General features: G+C 32.6%; 1 pseudogene; it reads left to right on the forward strand.

Annotated features, from left to right (window-relative positions):
- Window positions 1-1,439: 1,439 nt before the first annotated feature.
- On the forward strand, window positions 1,440-21,356 carry LOC120117194 (annotated as a pseudogene).
- Window positions 21,357-21,841: the final 485 nt, after the last annotated feature.

Below are 21,841 nucleotides of genomic sequence, written 5' to 3' on the forward strand. Positions count from 1 at the left end.
ATTTGGGGTTTTTATACCCATTTACTGAGAGAAAAAAGAAATGATAACTTTTGTCTTGTTTTTCTTGTATCTTTGAGATTGTGTAGAGTGGAGCTTGGTGTGTCGAGGAGGCAATTCCAATGTTTGGTACAAGAGCAACGACTGTTGATTGGGGGAAGAGGATGGAAGCTACTGGTTGGGATAATTGGGTGGCTATCCTAGGGCTAGGGTTAGACCTGGGTCGGGTCTAGTTTGTGCCCTGGGTTAGGTTTGATATTTTAGGCATTTGGGTTGAGTTTTGGGTTTTATTTTGGTTTGGTTTGGGTTTGAGGCCCGGTTTGGCTTGAGATAGAAAACGATGATTATAGAAATCAATATATGTAGCTTGTTTCATCCATCTCCATCTTTAAGTTGTTAGATTTGGACGAATATACTCCTACGTCAAAAAATCAAAGGGAATATGAAAAAAATAATATTTATTATGATTTAGGTTTTTTTCACAAAATTAATTTTTTGGGCATTCTCATAATTTTTTAAATATTAGATATCCTATCATAACATCATTAACTATTCAATGATGAATTGATGAGTAATTCGAAAGTTGAATAGTCAGATTAAAAAATGTTAAACCTAAGTGATCAAAATAGGAACATGACAAACTTGAATGGTAAAAGTGTAATTTACCCTATGACTGAAGATAATAACAACATGAAAATAGAGTAAGGCAGCTTGGATTGTGAGTGGATGAGAGAAATCCAGCTGCGACAAACACCTCCATATATGAACCACAAACCTATATTTTTTTAAAAGATGATAACAGAAAAATCCCAATGAATGCCCCCCACTTCTAGCACAAACATCCATCTCTTTTGAAACAACATGAAAATGACAAAATATCAAGGAATATTAATAAAATTATTCATGACATTTATATAAATTATCAATATGTTTTTTATTCTTTTTAAAGTATTTTAGTCCTTCATATTTTAAATTTTAAGTTAAAATAAATCATGTTGGATGAAAATCGTTAGTTAACTAATGATCAACACATGTTACAACGTTTCAATTTTTAGTCAAAATAAATCATGTTGGATAAAAACTGTTAATTGACTAACGATCAAAACTTGTTGTTAATGTGACATTTTTACATATGTTAAATTATTGACATAGTATGTACCACATAACTCAAAATAATGACATGAAATGTTAATTGACTAACGATCAACACATGTTGTTAATGTGATATTTTTACATATGTTAAATTATTGACATAGTATGTACCACATAATTCAAAATAATGACATGACATATGTCATGTCACTTAAAATGATGATATAATGTATGTCTCGTCATCCAAAATAATAACATATTATGTGTCGCATTAATAATTGAATATATACGAGAGTGTCACATTAACAATATATTTTGATCGTTATGCCGTTGATATAATGTTACAATTGATCTTTTCTAATAAGAAAATGGTTGCACTTGCTTCAATCACCCCAACCCCAACTTCATCTTCTTCAGTATACCCCAATTTAAGGAGCTCCCTATTGACTATCTCTTGCACAGACTGTTGTTGCGTTTTGACTCTAAGATCAGGTCAGTCATCTAAGCAAAGACTAGCTTCCCGTAACCGCCGTGGTCTAATTATCCGAAGTGCTGCAAAAAAGCCTGCAAAGTCACCAGGTATTCCTTTTCTAATACAATCTTAATTTATAAGATGATTGATTAGTCAATTGAACCTCAGGCATAGCTGCTGACTTGGATTTTCTACTCTTGTTTTTGGAGGGATTAGCTGAAGAAGAATGGAAGGTTAAGAGGGAACTTCTCTTGGAGAAAAGGGTATGCTTCTCCCATGCTCAATTGTACTTTTCCATGTATCTGCAGTTATACATACAATATGTAACACCCTCAACCTGTATCTGACCCGGATCTGAGTCTGAAGTATCACATTGACTTTTTAAAACATTTATTTGTATAAAATAGTGAGTAATTTAAAACTTTTATAACATATAACTTATTCAAAACGTTTACAGAACTATTCAGAGCTTATACATTATATTCTTTTGAGTACATGCCAACTAAAACTTTATATATTAAAATACATATTATTCACATCTCTTCTGATCTGATCTTCAGTAAGGAGAACTAATATGTCTTGCTCCACATTGCTCGTTACTCTTCTTCTCGTTTCTGTAAACTACGTGTGAAACAACCACATGCTAAGTCTATGACTTAGTGAGGCAATAAACATATAATCTAAACTATAACTTGTAATCATGCATGAACAACTATTGCTATCACATCATACCCAAACATATATACATTCATATATCAAATTCGCACATGCATATAATTATCTTCTTTCCTATCATTATCATATTATTACCATTCATATTTCTATTCTCTTGTTTATATGATCCATTATGTTCATATCATATATCTTATAACATATACAATAATCCCTAACACACATATATCATATCATATAATTCATATCACAAAACACATATATATATCACATATATTGTATTCAATGTTATCTCTTATTAGCCCATGTACACATGTCACTAATTCTTTTTATCGTATAAACATATACTAAACATTTCTATACACTTCATGGTATACATATATCAGTTCACAACCGAACATACATCGTATCATATCAATTGATTTATTTACTCTCTTTAAAGTCTATGTATTAGCACATGTATACTTTTGAGAACTTAAGGTATGTGAGTACATTGAGGTTGTGCACCACTATGATGTCACCACTGCTCGTATAAATGTCCCGAAGGACCTATCCAGAGGTCATAAAAAACCTCAGAAACTGTCCATAGGTCCCGAAGAACCTAGGTAAATTGTCCATAGGTATACTGTCCATATGTCTCGAAAGACATTGATAATTCTGTCCATATGTTCCGTAGAACATAGGTAAACCCTCAACTCTTGGCATACCAACTATAACCCTAGCTCTCATATCACATAACATGGGCATTATCATTTATACATTTCATACCACTTGTTCTTTCACATAACTCTCTATCACATTTTATATGATCACATATTTCTTTCTCTTGTGTCACATACCATATGTATGTGTAAACATATATCACATATGCATATAACTCATAACTCTTTTATTTTATATCATGTATTATCCTTACAGAGTATCATATCTTCTTATCATGTATTTCATGTCACATGTTCTTGCTTTCATATAGTCACATAGCTTATGTCAATTAGTCACTTATGTTCACATATCACATTCATATCACATAGGCACATTTCATATAACACTTATATTACTGCTGAAAACATTTTGATATTTCGATATAACAAATTAAGATAAATGAATTTTAAGATTTTCCAAAAAGATTTTCTAAGTATATTTGATATAATTATTCGAATATCAAAATATTACTCTAAATCTTTCAAAAGTCATTTTTAATCCTTACTCAAGTGTAAAATTAAGTTTTAATCTTAAAATTATTTCAAAATAATTTTACAAAGTATTTCAAACCATTTCAAAGCCAAAAATTCCAGATTGCTCAGAGGGAACCGATTCCCCCGAAGAGGGTACCGATTCTCCCCTGAATGGTTTGGCTCCGAGAAATTCCAGTATGCTCGGAGGGAACCGATTCCCCCCAAGGGGGTATCGATTCTCCCCTGATCAACGGTCGAAATATTTGAATTTTACACTTAGGGAACCGATTCCCCATGAGGGGTACCGATTCCCCCACGCTCCAAGCAGAAATATTCATTGTTTTTATACTTAAACAGCTCTATTGACTCCACTAATCATCCCCAACGTTTAGAATCGTTTGAAGGTGTATTTAAACAAGCTTGGAAGCCATTGATCAAAAACAAGAAACATCAAGCAACTAGAATCAAGAGAGAATCAAAGAGAAAACATCAAACCTCAAGTTTGAGCATTTCAAGCCTATTTTTCATTCAATATTCATTTTGCTTTCAAGAACACTACTTGTAGTCAATTGTATTCATTCTTGAGTGTTCTTTTCTTTGTTCTAGAATTGTGCAAACAATCTACCTTGTGAGGATTTCCTTGTAAGTTTGCAAATTTGTATTGTTCTCTTTGGGAGAGAGTGTTCCCAAGAATTTGGGGTATAATTATTGAGGGTTTGTAAGGTTACTCTTTGTCCTCAAAAGAAAGAAAAATTTGTGAATTTGTGGAAAATCCTTAGTGTGGATAGCTAAGGTAGTGGACGTAGACTTTGGTTGAGAAAGTCGAACCACTCTAAATCGCTGTGCAATTACTTTCAATTTTCTGCAAAAGCTTCTACCAAATTTTTAATTGCCAATTCACCCCCTCTTGGCCGATTCCGTCAATCGATTAACTCAACAATTGGCATCAGAGCCTAACTCATTTGAGGCTTAATCTCCTCTTGATTTGATTCGGGAAGAGTTATATCGATAATCAAAGTCATCAATGGCCTCCACTTAAAACTTCGACTCCGGTCTCGATTCGATGCCCGTCAACAAGCCTCCTTTCTTCAATGGGGCTAACTATGCCTATTGAAAAAATAGGATGATGTACTTCATTCAAGCAAGTGACATGGGAGCATGGAATGTTGTAGAAGACGGATATATCAAGCCTCTTACTCATCCAAGAATGTGGAGTGAAGGAGAGACAAGATTGTTCCAGCTCAACTCTAAAGCCATTCATATCATATTTTGTGCTCTTGGACCAGATGAATACGGAAGAGTTTCATCTTGTACAACCGCCAAAGAAATATGGGACAAGTTTCAAGTCACTCATGAAGGTACCGATGAGGTAAAAAATCTAAAATTAGTATTCTAACGCATAGCTATGAAAATTTCAGGATGAAACCAAATGAAGATATCAAAGCTATGAAGGATAGATTCTCAATGATTGTCAATGGTATCAAATCATATGGAGAGATCATTTTAAATGAAAAGCTTATGAGGAAGTTAGTTTACTCCCTTCCAAAATCATGGCAATCAAAGAAGATGGCAATCATCGAGTCTAAGGACCTAACGTCCTTAACTCTTGAAGAATTAATCGATTTCTCCTCACTTATGAAATGATGCTTGAAGATGAGGTGGACCTCGATAAGATTGACGAGACACCAAAGGAGAAGGAGAAGAAGAAAAACATTGGAGTTACTCTCAAATCCACAAAAGATGAGAGTGATTCGAATGAAGATGACGATGACGAGGAAATGACATTGTTTGCCAAACGATTCAGAAAAATGATGAGACCTTACCGAAGAAGAAAATTCAAATGAAATGAAGGCCTAAAAAATGAACCAAAAAAGACGGAATCGATCATTTGCTATGAATGCAAAAAGCTGAGGCATGTCAAATATGATTGCCCACAATTGAAGAGAAATGGTCAATCAAAGAATAAGCACAAGGCTCATGTGGCTACATGGAGCGATGAAGAAGGTTTCGATGAAGAGGAACAAGAAGTAGCAAACTTGTGCTTGATGGTATTCGGGGAAGATTCTAAGGTAATCTCTAACTCATCTGATTTTGATGATTTATCCTATGATGAGCTATTAGAAGAATATAATGGGTTGGCTTCGGATTATGAGAAATTGTTTTTAAAATATAAAAATGATGTTTCAAAATTGAAAATTGAAAACAAACTCATATCCAAAACCAACAACGATCTTGAAAGTAAAATCAAAGATTTGCAAATCAAACTAGAAGAGTTTGAAAAGAAAATTTTGGATTTGCAAAATTTACTTTCAAAGGTCAATGATGATCATCAAAAGAAAATTGATGATCTTAAAACTTCTTTTGATAAAGTTGGAACAAAATGTTTTGAAAAATGGGAAAATTCAAAATCCAACTTTGTTAGAAAAGATTTTAAAAACTACAATCATAGAGGTCACCAAAGAACCTCTAATGGAAAAATCGTTAGAAGTATGTGGGTTCCTAAAGAACTCATTACTACTAAAGATAAAGATATCCTAAACAAATGGATACCTAAGGGGACTAGGATTTTGGAAACTAATGAATATGGACCCAAAAGAATTTGGGTACCAAAAATCAAAAATTAATCTATGTTTGTAGGGAAAGGAGCATTGCTACAAGGCACGGGAAACAAATTCAAATTCATGGTACCTTGATAATGGATGCTCGATACACATGACTGGGGACAAAAACCGGTTCATAGAGCTTAACGCCAAAAATGGAGGAGAAATGATTTTTGGTGATAATTCAAAAGGTCACATTGAAGGTATAGGTACAATAGGTAATACCTCTTCCATACAAATTAAAAATGTTTTATATGTGAATGGATTAAAACATAATCTTTTGAGTATTAATCAATTTTGTGATAAAGGATTCAATGTCATGTTTGAAACTAATGGTTGTAAAGCTTTTGGCATTGCATCTAATCGGATTATGCTTGTTGGTCATAGAATAGAAAACATTTACATGGTGCATTTAGATTCTATTAATGTGAATAATTTATGCCTAGTTGCAAAAGACGAGCATGACAGTTGGTTATGGCATAGGAGACTAGGACATGCTAGTATGAGTGTTTTGCAACGGTTAGTTCAAGGAGAATTGGTTCAAGGGCTGCCTAAACTAAAATTTGATAATGATAAAATTTGTGATGTTTGTGCTAAAGGAAAACAAAAGCGAGTTTCTTTTAAATCCATTAATGATGTGTCAACTAGTGGAGTATTACAATTGATCCACTTAGATCTTTGTGGGCCATCTTGAACTACTAGCTTGGGTGGAAAACAATATGCATTTGTCTTGGTAGATGACTATTCTAGATATACTTGGGTTCTATTCTTAAGTACTAAAGATGAAGCATTAGAAAAATTCATCACGTTTTCAAAAGTAATCCAAAACGAAAAAGGTTACTCTATAACTAGTGTTAGGAGTGATCGTGGAACTGAGTTTGAAAATCTTGGATTTACTGAGTTTTGTAATTCTAATGGTATTAGCAATAATTTTCAGCACCTAGAACCCCTCAACAAAATGGATTTGTTGAGAGGAAAAATCGAACTTTAGAAGAAATGGCTAGAACTATGCTTGGTGAAAACAATTTGCCAAAGTATTTTTGGGCGGAAGCCACAAATACCGCTTGTTATATTATTAATCGAGTAATTATTAGGCCTATTTTAGAGAAAACTCCATATGAACTTTTCAAAAATAAAAAGCCTAACATTAGTTATTTTCATCCTTTTGGATGTAAGTGTTTTGTTTTAAACAAAATAAAAACAATCTTGGCAAATTTGATGCTAAAAGTGATGAAGGAACTTTTCTGGGTTATTCCTTAAATTCTAAAGCTTATCGAGTATTTAATAAAAGAACTTTGGTTGTAGAAGAGTCTATACATGTTGTTTTCGATGATAATCTCCTTTCAATGAATGATTCTTGTTTGAATGATGATATAGGTATTATAAATACAAATGACGTTAGACATAACGTTGGAGAACCATCATCAAAGGAAGAAACGAAAGATGAGGAAACTCATGATCCTCTCGAGAATCCAACCATTGAAGAAAGGGAAGTATCTTATCCAAGAGAGTACAACTATGTCAAGGATGGTGAGATTATAGGTGATCCATCCAAAGGGGTAACAACTCGATCTTCTCTTAGAAATATTTGTAATTATGTTGCATTTATCTCATGCATAGAGCCTAAGAATATTAAAGAAGCATTAAACGATGAACATTGGATTATGGCTATGCAAGAATAGTTAAATCAATTTGAGAGAAGTAAAGTATGGACAATTAGTTGAAAGGCCTAGTAATAAATCTACTGTAGGTACTAGATGGGTATTTAGGAATAAGCTTGATGAGAGTGGAAATATAGTGAGAAACAAGGCTAGACTTGTTGCTCAAGGGTATACTCAAGAAGAGGGCATAGATTATAATGAAACATACGCTCCCGTAGCTAGGATGGAAGCAATTAGAATGTTATTAGCATTTGCATGTTTTCATGAATTTAAATTATATCAAATGGATGTTAAAAGTGCATTTTTAAATGGTTTTATAAAAGAAGAAGAGTATGTGGAACAACCTCCAGGTTTTGAAGATTCAAAATTTTTGGATCATGTTCTTAAATTGACAAAAGCACTTTATGGTTTAAAACAAGCTCCTAGAGCTTGGTATGAAAGATTTTCAAACTTTTTAATTGAAAAAATTTTTCAAAATGGAAGGTTGACACTACATTGTTTTTAAAGCATAAATGTAAAGATTTATTAGTAGTTCAAATTTATGTTGATGATATAATATTTGGTTCTACTAATGATGTTCTTTGCCAAGAATTTTCTAAGCTAATGCAAAGCGAATTCGAAATGAGCATGATGGGGGAGCTCTCATTTTTCTTGGGACTCCAAATCAAGCAAAGAAAAGATGACATCTTCATCAATCAAGCTAAGTATGTCAAAGATATGCTCAAGAAGTTTGGACTGGAAAATGACAAGCCTCATGACACTCCAATGAGCTCTTCAACAAAGCTTGACTTAGATGAAGGAGATAAATGTGTAGATGTTAAATTATATACGTCAATGATTGGATCTTTACTTTATCTAACTGCAAGTAGATCGGACAGTATGTTTAGTGTTTGCTTATGTGCTAGATTTCAATCATGCCCTAAGGAATCACATTTACTAGCTGTTAAAAGAATCTTTAGATACCTTAAGGACACTCCTAGTTTAGGACTTTGGTATCCTAGAGACTCTAGCTTTAGCTTGCATGCTTTTTCTGATACGGACTATGGAGGATACAAATTAGATAGGAAAAGCACCTCCGGTACTTGCCAATTCCTTGGAAATATGTTGATTTCTTGGTTTTCAAAGAAACAAAATTATGTTGCATTATCTACCACTGAAGCCGAATACATTTCAGCTTGTAGTTGTTGTGCACAAGTTTTATGGATGAAACAACAACTTTTTTATTATGGAATTGAAGTAGGTACCATTTCTATCAAGTGTGACAATACTAGTGCTATTTGTCTCACTAAAAATCCCATCCAACACTCTAGAACTAAGCATATTGAAATAAGACATCATTTCATTAGAGACCATGTCACTAAGGAAGATATAGTTCTAGAATTCGTTGATACTTTGTATCAATTAGCGGATATCTTTACAAAACCTTTAGACAATGAACGTTTTTGGACACTTAGGAGAGAATTAGGTTTAACTAACCTATCTTCACTTAGTGTTTAAAATAAATTTAGCACTTTTAAGAATAAATGAAAAATACATATAATAGTAATTTTTGATTGCATTCATTGCTTTTAATTAGGGGGAGTTTATGATTTTTGGTGAAAATTAACTTTATGTTCAAATAATTTTTAATGATAAATTTGATTGATTGAACATAATTAATTTTCAATAAATGAGTTGTCAATACCACTAGAGAAAATTAATTTAGAATTTTGAGTGTTTAAAAATCAGATTTTAGCATTTTAGTACAGAGGGAATCGATACCCCCTTGAAGGGGAACCGATTCCCCCTTTGAAGGGGAACCGATTCCCTCCTGTAGGGGAATCGATACCCCCTGAGGTTCTGGTTTTTAACACAGGCAGAACACTCAAAAACTCAAACCCTCAAATATTCTCTTCACGCCGTTTCTCCTCTCTACACTCACCCTATCTCCATATTTCATCAAAATATCGTTTTTAATCGGAATTCTCTTCAAATATCATCTTCTAAACCTGTTGGAATCATCAAAAACGTGCAAACTTCATCTAATCTCACTCAAATCCGAAATTCTTCAAGGTATTTTTCTAAAACCACTATTTCATCAATTTTTGATTTTAGAACTAGTTTTAATTAGTTCTAGGTTGAACTTTAGATCGAGCATTGATTGTTTAGTGATTAGAAACTAGATTTTACAACTAATTTCATCAAAAACACAAGAATTTTCCAAAATTCTTTGAAATTTTCGAAATAAAAAAATTCAAATTATTGTGTTTTGATTGAATTACGTTGTTATATTGATTTTCAAAACCTTATTTTTCAATAAGTTTTCAAAAACTTTGCCCATTAGGATTGGTTTAGAGAACCTTGAAATATTGAAGACTCAATTGAGTTTTGGGATTGATTATTTTGCATACATATGTTTTTTTTTTAAAATGCAGGTTATCTTTTCATTCTGATTATCTTAAACCATGTCTCATAAACGTTCTAAGGTCTTCTCTAGTCGTTCTAGCCAACCTCCAAATCCTCTACCTATCCCACAAATTCCTATTCCTAATCCCGATGATCCAAACATGACCATTAGCAATTCTTGTTTCAATAAACCCGGTCGTAAACAAAATCTCTACTATAGGTTTTGTCAATACTTTGAGTACTATAAAATCCGGGAAGAACGTATCCCATCTCCTCAAGCGATGTTAGACATCAATTTCCATCAACTTCCTACTCTTCATGAGTGGAAATTTGACAAACTCTTCGAGCTTTAACCAATTGTCTACCATTAACTTGTTCGTATCTTCTACTCTATTGTCATTTGTATTAAAAACCGAGAGAAAACCTTAACCATAGGAATCTGATCCTATCTTATAGGACGATTCTTTCATCTTGACTCGTAATCCATTGCCAAAGCATTAGGATTAGATAATGAAGGGTTAGACAATGAAAAACTTACGGTAGGATCTCAATATAAGCGAAGGGATAGTGCAAGTGTTCTAGATCTTCATGATCGTTTTCTTCACCTAATGATCTCTTGGTGGTTTCGACCATCCGGAGGCCGTTACTCTACTCTTCGAGCCTTAGATCTATTTTGGCTTCATTATGTCCAAAATAATCTCAAAATTAACCTTCCACAGATTATTTTTGCTAAACTTGTCGAAACTGTAAATCTTGTTCCCAATAAGAAATTATGTTCTTCTTTAGTTTACGGTTGTATTTTTAGTAATTTGTTTAAGAAGTCTGGGCTTAGAGTTGGTCTTGATTCTTCATTTCCCCTCAAAAACCAAATCAATCTATTTTCTTTAACTAAATCGGGATGTAATATCAGTGGAGAAATTGGTCTTTGGGGTTCGTACCGGTGAGTAACCTCCGGAAGAAAACGACTCCGACAATGAGCCAGAGCAGTACGAGGAACAAGCACCTCCAGAGGAACAACCTCGTCCAGAGTATCAAATGCCTCCATACTTCCGATCTTTTTATGGAGAACATTGATTTGAGGCTTGCATCTATCAATTCAAATCTGACCGCTACTACTGAAACGATGAATCGTCATTTTTGATTCGTTGGGCAAAAGGGTCGATGCACTTTCACGTGATGTGACCAATATTTGGTCCCATTTATCTCCTCCTGATGCACCAATGGACGATTAGGCCCTGTTCTTGTTTAGTTTTATTGGATCAAAACTTCAAACTTATTGTTTTAACATTTTGGATATTTTGGAATGTTTGAATTTGTGGATTATTTTACTTTGAATTTGTTTGAATTTATGATGTTTGAACTTATATATATTTGGTTTGGTTAAATTTATTCATTATTGCATCATTTACATCATGTTAGATATATGACCAATTTTGCCATATCACATTGTTTATGAATATTGATTATGAAACTAATGGCTAACGTTTCTCTTGATTGTGATCTTAGCAGCTTAAGCTATATATATATATTTATCATCACTTTGCTAAATGATTTCAAAACCTTGTTTAAAATATTTTAAAAGTCTTTTTGATTTAACAAAAAGGGGGAAAAATGTTAAAGTGTTTTAAAGGGGAGAAATGTTAGAGTAAGGGGAGTAATTTCAAAACTTGATTTCAAAATCTTAAAATTACTAAAATGTTTTGTTATATCAAAAAGGGGGAGATTTGAAAACATTTTGATATTTCGATATAATAAATTAAGATAAATGAATTTTAAGATTTTCCAAAAAGATTTTCTAAGTATATTCGATATAATTATTCGAATATCAAAATATTACTCCAAATCTTTCAAAAGTCATTTTTAATCCTTACTCAAGTGTAAAATTAAGTTTTAATCTTAAAATTATTTCAAAATAATTTTACAAAGTATTTCGAACCATTTCAAAGCCAAAAATTCCAGATTGCTCAGAGGGTACCGATTCCCCCTGAATGGTTTAGCTCCGAGAAATTCCAGTATGCTCGGAGGGAACCGATTCCCCCCCCAAGGGGGTACCGATTCCCCCCTGATCAACGGTCGAAATATTTTAATTTTACACTTAGGGAACTAATTCCCCATGAGGGGGTATCGATTCCCCCGACGCTCCAAGCTGAAATATTCATTGTTTTCACACTTAAACGGCTTTATTGACTCTGCTAATCATCCCCAACGTTTAGAATCATTTGAAGGTGTATTTAAACAAGCTTAGAAGCCATTAATCAAAAACAAGAAACATCAAGCAACTAGAATCAAGAGAGAATCAAAGAGAAAGCATCAAACCTCAAGTTTGAGCATTTCAAGCTTATTTTTCATTCAATATTCATTTTGCTTTCAAGAACACTACTTGTACTCAATTGTATTCATTCTTGAGTGTTCTTTTCTTTGTTCTAGAATTGTGCAAACAATCTACCTTGTGAGGATTTCCTTGTAAGTTTGCAAATTTGTATTGTTCTCTTTGGGAGAGAGTGTTCTCAAGAATTTGGGGTATAATTCTTGAGGGTTTGTAAGGTTACTCTTTAACCTCAAAAGAAAGACAAATTAGTGAATTTGTGGAAAATCCTTGGTGTGGATAGCTAAGGTAGTGGACGTAGACTTTGGTTGAGAAAGTCGAACCACTCTAAATCGTTGTGCAATTACTTTCAATTTTCTGCAAAAGCTTCCACCAAATTTTTAATTGTCAATTCACCCCCTCTTGGCCGATTCCGTCAATCGATTAACTCAACAATTATATATTCCTATAATTACTTATATTAATATCACATATATCACAAGTGTATGTATTCACGTAGGTCATTTCATATGGCTTATATCATTTCTCATTTGTTCATGTAAACTCGTATGTCATATCATGTAACCTATAAGAACATACATCCATTTCTATGTACTAATGCCCACATAATAATCACATAACATTTTAGAAGTTACTTCTTACCATAGTAACTCCGTCATTGGCTCATCGCAAGCCAATGTTCGTTCAATAATATAAGTACAATTAAAATTACACTCACCTTGGCCTCACTAAGTTCCAATCCACTTTTATGATTTCATCTCTTTCGATCGAATCTTAACTTCATAATCATTCCAGAACTTATTCGTGCTCGATATCTATATAATCATACATTGATACATATCAGTATCTCATTGATATATTTTAATGTATCATTTCTTAGACCAAAAGAAAGGTATAATTCTATTTTCCCTTGAAGTGCATCGGTACATTCTACAGTGTATCGATGCATTCTTTAACATATGCATCGATGCACTATCCATGCATCGGTACACAATTCACTTTCGATGTTCTAATCTTAAGGGGGTGCATCGATGCACTCCTTATGCATCGATACACTAGTGGCATTCGATGTTCATTTATTTGAGAGTGCATCGATACACATTGAAGATGCATCGATGCACACAACCCAGAAATTACATTTTGAGCTTAAAAATTCTTACTTTATCCTCAAATTCTACTTATTAATCCCTCCTTATACCTTACAACTTATCTATACATATGTAAACCTTCTTATAACATTATAACACTTCACTATCACTCATAATTCACTATAATTCTTGAATCAAAGAATTTCATCAAATTTTCCATGTGTTCTTAATTCAATTCTATCACCTCTAACTTCTTAATTAACCCTTTGACAAGTCAAATTTAACCTCCAACTTCAATTACTAACTTTTTTCCAAGATTTCAATTTGAAACATCTTATTTTCAATCTCTCATAACTTGATAATCTTTGAGTTTTAATCCATCTTAAGCTTTCCTTAATCTTTTTTATCACTCTAAGAATCAAAACCAACTTTAAAATAAAAGAATTAATCAACTTGGAACCAATTTACCTTTTCCATGGAGCTTACGAGAAGAGAAGAGGAAGAAGATAAAACAATCTCCAGAATTTTCTTTTCTTTCTCTCTATTACCACGTGTTGCTCTCCTATATAAAAGGAGAAATAAAATCCTTTCTTAGAAAAGACCATTTTACCCTTATTACTTTCAAACTTTGTTATTAAATCCAACATCAACACTTTTCATTTAAATTCCTAAACTTTTAATCTTTTCTGAGATTGGTCACTAAATTTTAGAATATTTCAATTTAGTCACTAACCCCGATTTTGGGATATTACAAATCTCCCATCCTTTAAAGAAAATTCGTCCTCGAATTTTCATTGCACATACCAATAAGAACATACCTTCTAATGTTCTCATGTTGCCTCATTTACTTAACATTTCCTTCCTTTAGTTCTTTAAATTCCTTTTTCCTTTATACATTCATCTACTGTCACTTATCATATACACAATAACCAGTAACCTCAATCCATTCATGTCTTTTCTCTCCTTTAATTCTGTATTTCCTTTGACATTTCTAAAATCCATATAATGTTACTCATTACGTAAATAGTAACATCCATTTTCATCACTCACATCATAAATCCACCTTTAATTATCTTATAACAATAACCAATCTCTTATTCCATCATTCTTTAACTAAGAACACAACCTTAAATCTCTTCAAATGTTATTAAACATATACTTTACGGAATCAAACAATCTTTTCACATTACCCTGCATATTTTTCGTACTTCTATATCGAACTTATCATCTACATTTCCATATAACCTTTATTATATATGATCTTTTAAGCTCAATCATTTTCATTCTTTATTCCATTATTCCTTTATTCATTTAAAATTGAAATCTCCTTATACATAAATCATATCTTTCTTTTCATGTTCGCATACTCTTTTCCTATCACTTATACTTATATCTGATTACCGATCTTTATCACCTTTTCATAACTTTGATAATCAATTTTACTTATACAAACCTCATTCTTTATAATCTCTTATACTTGTATTTTCCTCAATCATATGAATCCTTATCTCCTTTACTACCCTACATTTCCATACTCAGAATACACCACCATATCCAAATCCACATCATATTTGGTTATCATAACCTGACAATATCTTATAATCTTAAAATTCCGGTACATTTTATCACATACTCTGGTTAGCCAACGCTAACTCTTTCCATCTTAAATGCAAACCCTTATCACATACACACTTTTACTTATACACAATACTATCTCTTTTTTTAAACTCATAAGCTCTGACTTTATACATCTTATACGTTTGTCACTGATACACTTATTCTTGAACTCTACTATCAATTCTCACTGCATCATTTGATCTTTTTAAGCTCTTATGGTGACACTTATTCACCATATTCTATCTTATCTACAAAATAACAAAATGAATCCATATCACCTTTCTGATTCAAAACAATTAAAACTTTTTATCATTATTTAGATATGATTTCAACTTTCTGAAATCAACATTTAATCTTATAAGACACTTTCTAAGGTTTCCGCTCTTCATCCTGCCTGATCAGGGCAGGTGAATTGCTATCACCATCAGATTTGTCAACTATCGATTCACTTCAACAATTTCTATAATCCATTTATACTATATCATACAAATCTTATTCTATTAGCAAGACAACATACTCTTTACACTATCAGATCATAAATTTTCACTCTATGTTGGCATGTACACATTTTAAAAACTCTTTTACCTTCGGTTTAAGCCTAGAATCGACTAAACTTTAGCTCTGATACCATTAAATGTAACACCCTCAACCCGTATCCGACCCGAATCCGAGTTTGAGGTGTCACATTGACTTTTTAAAACATCTACTTGTATAAAATAGTAAGTAATTTAAAACTTTTATAACATATAACTTATTCAAAATGTTTACAGAACTACTCAGAGCTTATACATTATATTCTTTTGAGTACATGCCAACTAGAACTTTATATATTAAAATGCATATTATTCACCTCTCTTCTGATCTGACCTTCAGTAAGGAGAACTGACCTGTCTTGCTCCACATTGCTAGTTACTCTTCTTCTCGTTTCTGTAACCTACGTGTGAAACAATCACACGCTAAGTCTATGACTTAGTGAGGAAATAAACATATAATGTAAACTATAACTTGTAATCATGCATGAACAATTATTGATATCACATCATACCTAAACATATATTCATTCATATATTAAATCCGCACATGCATATAATTATCTTTTTTTCCTATCATTGTCATATTATTACCATTCATATTTCTATTATCTTATTTATATGATCCATTATGTTCATATCATATATCTGATAACATATACAATAATCCCTAACACACATATATCATATCATATAATTCATATCACAAAACACACACATATATATATATCACATACATTGTATTCAATGTTATCTCTTATTAGCCCATGTACACATGTCATTAATTCTTTTTATCGTATAAACATATACTAAATATTTCTATACACATTATGGTACACATATATCAGTTAACAACTGAACACACATCGTATCATATCAATTGATTTATTTACTCTCTTTAAATTCAATGTATTAGCCCATGTATACTTTTGAGAACATAAAGTATGTGAGTACATTGAGGTTGTGCACCACTATGTTGTCACCACAACTCATATAAATGTCCCGAATGACCTATCCATAGGTCATAAAGAACCTCGACAACTGTCCATAGGTCCCAAAGAACCTAGGTAAACTGTCCATATGTTCTTTAGAACATAGGTATACTGTCCATATGTCTCGAAAGACATAGGTAATTCTGTCCATATGTTCCGTAGAACATAGGTAAACCCTCGACTCTTGGCATGCCAACTATACCCCTAGCTCTCATATCACATAACATGGGCATTATCATTTATACATTTCATATCACTTGTTCTTTCACATAGCTCTTTATCACATTTCATATGATCACATATTTCTTTCTCTTCTGTCACATACCATATGTATGTGTAAACATATATCACATTTGCATATAACTCATAACTCTTTTATTTTATACCATGTAATATCCTTACAAAGTATCATATCTTCTTATCAGGTATTTCATGTCACATGTTATTGCTTTCATATAGTCACATAGCTCATGTCAGTTAGTCACTTATGTTCACATATCACATTCATATCACATAGTCACATTTCATATAACACTTATATTACATATTCTTATAATTACTTATATTAATATCACATATATCAAAGTGTATGTATTCACGTAGATCGTTTTATATGACTTATATCATTTCTCATTTGTTCATGTAAACTCGCATGTCATATCATGTAACCTATAAGATCATCCATTTCTATGTACTAATGCCCACATAATAATCACATAACATTTTAGAAGTTACTTCTTACCATAGTAACTCTGTCACTGGCTCATCGCAAGCCAATGTTCGTTTAATAATATAAGTACAATTAAAATTGCACTCACCTTAGCCTCACTAAGTTCCAATCCACTTTTATGATTTCCTCTCTTTCGATCGAATCTTAACTTGATAATCATTTCGGAACTTATTCGTGCTCGATATCTATATAATCATTCATTGATACATATCAGTATCTCATTGATATATTCTAATGTATCATTTCTTAGACCAAAAGAAAGGTATAATTCTATTTTCCCTTGAAGTGCATCGGTATATTCTACAGTGTATCGATGCATTCTTTAACATGTGCATCGATGCACTATACATGCATCGGTACACAATTCACCTTCGATGTTCTAATCTTAAGGGGTGCATTGATGCACTCCTTATGCATCAATACATTAGTGGCATTCGATGTTCATTTATTTGAGAGTGCATCGATACACATTGAAGATGCATCGATGCACACAACCCAGAAATTACATTTTGAGCTCGAAAATTCTTACTTTGTCCTCAAATTCTACTTATTAATCCCTCCTTATACCTTACAACTTATCTATACATATGTAAACCTTCTTATAATATTATAACACTTCATTATCACTCATAATTCACTATAATTCTTGAATCAAAGAATTTCATCAAATTTTCCATGTGTTCTTAATTCAATTCTATCACCTCTAACTTCTTAATTAACCCTTTGACAAGTCAAATTTAACCTCCAACTTCAATTACTAACTCTTTTCCAAGATTTTAATTTGAAACCTCTTATTTTCAATCTCTCATAACTTGATAATCTTTGAGTTTTAATCCATCTTAAGCTTTCCTTAATCTTTTCTATCACTCTAAGAATCAAAACCAACTTTAAAACAAAAGAATTAATCAACTTGGAACCAACTTACCTTTGTCATGGAGCTTACAAGAAGAGAAGAGGAAGAAGATAAAACAATCTCCAGAATTTTCTTTCCTTTCTCTCTATTACCACGTGTTGCTCTCCTATATAAAGGGAGAAATAAAATCCTTCCTTAGAAAAGAACATTTTACCCTTATTACTTTCAAACTTTGTTATTAAATCCAACATCAACACTTTTCATTTAAATTCCTAAACTTTTAATATTTTCTGAGATTGGTCACTAAATTTTAGAATCTTTCAATTTAGTCACTAACCCCGATTTTGAGATATTACACAATCACTCACTCACTTTACATAGAATCACCCATTATTTAAAAAGGAGAGATAGAAAGCAAAAACAACTTTCAAGCTTAGTGTGTGTTATAGGTCATTATTCTCTTCCAATATATATATATATATATATATATATGATAAGATGTGCAATACTACCATGACGCCTTCAAAATATCGCTATGATATCATATGTCTGATAGGATGTACAACGCTATCATTTATAAACTCTGTGACCTTTCTTTCTTCTGTTGTAGGATTAACGTTCGCTATCTTTCCAAAATATGATATATGCACATGCATATGAACAATCCTTATTCTTAGAATTTGCACCCTAATGATTTTATATATATAACGTGACATATGCACCTGCATATCAACAATCCTTACTCTCATAATTTGCTCCCTAATGATTTTACATATAGAAGATGGAAGTAAAAAGATGGAAATTTATTAAGATCATCCATGACCGATTAATCATGAATATAGAAAAATATTTCCCTGAAAGGGGGACTTAATCAGTTTAGACAAAGGACCGAGGGAGGGGCTGGGATCAGTCGACATATACTTTAGGTTTTTTTATGATCTGATTTCATACCTCTTGATTATTTTTTTTTAATTTTACCCTCCTAATTTTTTAATATATTTTCTTAAGTCCGTACGGTCAACCTAAAATTTAGTCCTGTCCCTGAGTGTAGATCCTAAAATTGTACGCCCCTCATTTTTTTATTATTAAAAAAAATCTGAGTAAATTCTAAATTAAAGCTCCTAATTTTAATTTATTTTGATTTTACCCCTTATTTTCTATGGTAATTATACTTTACCCGTCATTATTTATGGTTAATTATATTTTGCTTCCTTGAATTGGAATCCTGGATTCTTCCCTATAGACAGGAGAACTACAAGGATGACAACACAAGCTAAGGACACTACCCTTTACTAGTTTGGACCATTTGAAACTAACAACGCATATTTGTTCCATGCAGGTAGGGAGCGTGGATGCAAAGGAAGCTTTTCGCCTTCAAAAAGAGAATAACTTTGTGATTCTTGATGTCCGACACGAAGCAGAATTCAAGGAGGTCAGTCAGCTCATTATAACTTGGATAAAGCAAACCGCAAGATGAATGATTGGCAAACAGTTCATTTTCTAACTTCCATGATGACAGGAACAGAATAGTAAAGTGCTGCTTCTAAATTTAATGCTGTTGATTCAGGGTCATCCAACAGGTGCTGTTAATATTCAAATATATAGACTTATAAAGAAGTGGACGGCATGGTACATTGCTAGGGGTGCAGCATTTGCATTCTTTGCATCTTTTCTGGCACAGAAGAGAACCCTGAGTTCATTCAAAGTAGAGTCAATGTTTCTTCTATTGTCTACCACCATTTCCTAATTATCAAGGAACTAAGTATTTGGTGTTTTGAGCACGTGTGGAATCAAAATTTGGTAAGGATGCAAAGATAATAGTGGCATGCACAACTGGTGGTACAATGAAGCCAACCCAAAATCTCCCTGAAGGTCAACAAACAAGGTATTTACAGCATTCTGAATTGTATGCAGTTATTAAGGCATTGATTATGAGCTTATATTATGAATCATAGTATCAAACAAGCTACAATCTTCCATGTTTAAAACTACCAAGGATCTAATTGCCAGATAAAGTGTGTATTTCATGCTCAGAGTGCTGGTGCAATCAATAGTGTTATACTTCTATTCAGGGATTTAAATTGCGGTTGCGACATTGTTTTCAGTCGCATTGCGTTTATTGTAGTTACGGTCATAATAGATGTTATTGTGGGTATTGCGATCATAAATTTTTTTGTTAAAGGAATTGATTTTCTTTAAAAGAAGAGCTAATATTTTTTAAAAAAAAAATAGAATAGTGGAACATTAGCAGAAATAGCAACCTACTATTGCCGTTATTGACCGCTACTCATTAAATTGCGGCCGCAATCCACTGTTATTAGTGTAATTTTGCTGCACACTGTTACCGCTACGTTATTTTGCTACCTGGTCGCTATTTAAATCCCTACTTATATTGGTTTAATCACTTTACCATAAACCAAATACATAATGTTCATTCTTGTTAATGTGGTTCAAATTTGATAGCTAGATGTGGCATTTAAATGAGACACGGATAGGATGGTAACTAAATAAATTGTTAGATATCGACTCAAATTCTAGTTTGATATCGAGTTGGATTTTGTTATAATTCTACTAGTTGAAGATTAGTTGGTGATTAAGTTATCTACTTAAGAAATCTTATGGAATAAGGATTATTGATTACCAAATATCTAAGTCTATCAGTAGAGAATGTCTTAGAGAATTATTTTGAAGAGATTAATCCTTTTGCAGGGATATTGGTAAATTGTTTTGATATATACTGGATTTTGGGATATATAAAATATCATGTAACATCACCTCTTCAATATGTCTTATTCTATGTTGATCCCATTTTATTTTCCTTTCCACTTACAATTTCCTAACGTAAATCTTGACATGGACTAAAAATGAAGCTCAAGAAGCCTAATGAATTGATGATGCTTTTTTCAGTTTCAACCAATCCAAGCAATCAAAGTTACTAATTTGCCACACTTTTCTGAATTGAAAGATACAAACGCTTGCTTTTGACAATCATGGCAGATCACTCATAGCAGCCTACTTGCTGGTGCTCAATGGGTACAAAAATGTCTTCCACTTAGAAGGGGGTCTTTCCTTGAAGTGGTTCTATGGAAATCTGAAGGCAGCAGAAAATAGAAAGTTCTTCAAAGTTAAATGCAACACCAAAGCTATGAATATAAGACTTCAATGATCTGATCCTAATCTCTTAAAATCTTTTAAAAGTACGTAAATACCTTCCCAGCAACATTTTCTTTACTTTGGAAAAGTGGAACCATAACCGTTTTGCCATTTTCCTTTTTCATCGGAACCTAATCACATCGCAATAATTCACATTCAACACCATGACTCGTGAAAAACAACTAATAATCACAATTTGATACTAAACCTGACACGGCCCACAGAAATACCTGCTTCCGAGATTTTCCATCGGAAAATGTGATGTAGATATTACATGCCGGCTTGAAGGCTCCGATCAGGAAATTCTATTTAAAAAGAAGAAAGAACAATTCCGAATTACATTGAATAAACAGCATTTTGGAGTGTAAGTGGAAATCCAGTCGAATTAGCCAAAAAAGACGAATGAAAGTGAGAAGTTACCACACTGATACGATTCAATTCTTGCAAGGTTCTGGGGGGAAACGATGAGATCAAAGTGTGGAAATTGAGGATGAGTTG

Source organism: Hibiscus syriacus, unplaced genomic scaffold (assembly GCF_006381635.1).
Source record: "Hibiscus syriacus cultivar Baekdansim isolate YM2019G1 unplaced genomic scaffold, ASM638163v2 tig00110319_pilon, whole genome shotgun sequence".
In the NCBI taxonomy this organism is placed as follows: domain Eukaryota; kingdom Viridiplantae; phylum Streptophyta; class Magnoliopsida; order Malvales; family Malvaceae; genus Hibiscus; species Hibiscus syriacus.